Genomic DNA, 1398 nt, shown 5'->3' on the forward strand with positions numbered 1-1398 from the left:
CCTAGGTGGCAGCTTTCTATTTCAATGCCATCGTTTGTGTGGGCTGATTTTATGGCGGTTTGGTTTTTCTTTTGTATTTTCTGAACAACTCCCTGTTTCTTGCTTTTGAAAGCGTGACCCGTGAATTCCTTGGAAGATGGTGTATTGCTTTGGAGCAAAATCTCTGAATACAGATGGGCTTTTGATCTTCTCTTGGCAGTGTTTCAGAGACGTCTCTTCTCATATAAAAACTTTAGTTGGAATTGCTGACTTTTCAAAGCTGAGGTAGCCACGTGGGTGTGTTTTTAATCTCTTGGGTTTGAGCCCAATCAAAAATTGTGGGCTGATCCTTGAAGCCTTAATGACAGCTTCCATGTTTGGTCTTTCTTGGGCTGGGCAAGTAACTTCACCATGGGCCTGTTTTTGAACTTTTTTGGCGTGCTAAATTTAGGCCCAAACAATGCCCCTTAAGTCTGAATCGTTTTGGAACGGTTTCAGACTTAATGTTTTTGCCATGAATTTGCGCGCCAGTCTTTTCCGCTTCTTACCCCGCGTCTGTCATGTCCGCCTACAATGATCTAGAGTTCGTGGGAAAAAATGGATATTTATTAGCTAGTTACTAGCTAATAATCATCAGGTGTCGTCCCATCTTCTTCTTCCCACGTCTTTGAGCTTTCCTTTAAAAGAAACTCAGCCCCACCGTTTCTAATCCTTCCGACTAAGAACTTTTCTTCGGGATTTCCATTGTTTCCTTCGAACCTCCCTTTTCTTTCATTCTCTCTCTGTTTCTTCCTTTGAATCCGAAATGTCTTCCCCAAGATCTCATGCTCAGTCTTCTTCAGTTCCAGTTCCTCCTGATTACATTACTGGGACCGGGATCGATGCTCACGCGATAGAAGTCAGGAGCAAGCTTCACCCCTTTGCTCAAAAGAATCTGGACGAGAATATCCTTCATTTGTTCGAGAACACCCTGGTGTTAGGGCCTCATTGGTTTGGTCCTGTTCCGGCTGGGATGGCAGAATTGCTGAAAAAGGATGCGGAGGCTCCTTTGTGTTTTGAGAGTACTTCTGCCCTGGCTTCTTATTCTTGGGTTAGCAAGAATTTGAGCCGGTCCTTCCCATCCAGCGAGGTGAGGAACAGTCCGGTCAAATGGGCAGACTGGATTGACAGACTTCTCCCGAGATATGGGGGTCACTGGAGGAGAGCGGGATTTATGATGCCATTCTCCTGTCCAAGCAGTCGATTAATAGAGATGAGAACCTGCTTGCCGCTGCTTTGTGCTTCTGGAATTCTGCCAGTAATACATTTGACTTCCGTGTGGGTCCTATGGCGCCAACCCTGCTGGATATGGCTCAGATCTTTGGGTTCAGGCCCATGGCAGGCCTGTTGATGCTGTTGGAGATTATCATAGGCGAAAAA

Source organism: Prunus dulcis, unplaced genomic scaffold (assembly GCF_902201215.1).
Source record: "Prunus dulcis unplaced genomic scaffold, ALMONDv2, whole genome shotgun sequence".
In the NCBI taxonomy this organism is placed as follows: domain Eukaryota; kingdom Viridiplantae; phylum Streptophyta; class Magnoliopsida; order Rosales; family Rosaceae; genus Prunus; species Prunus dulcis.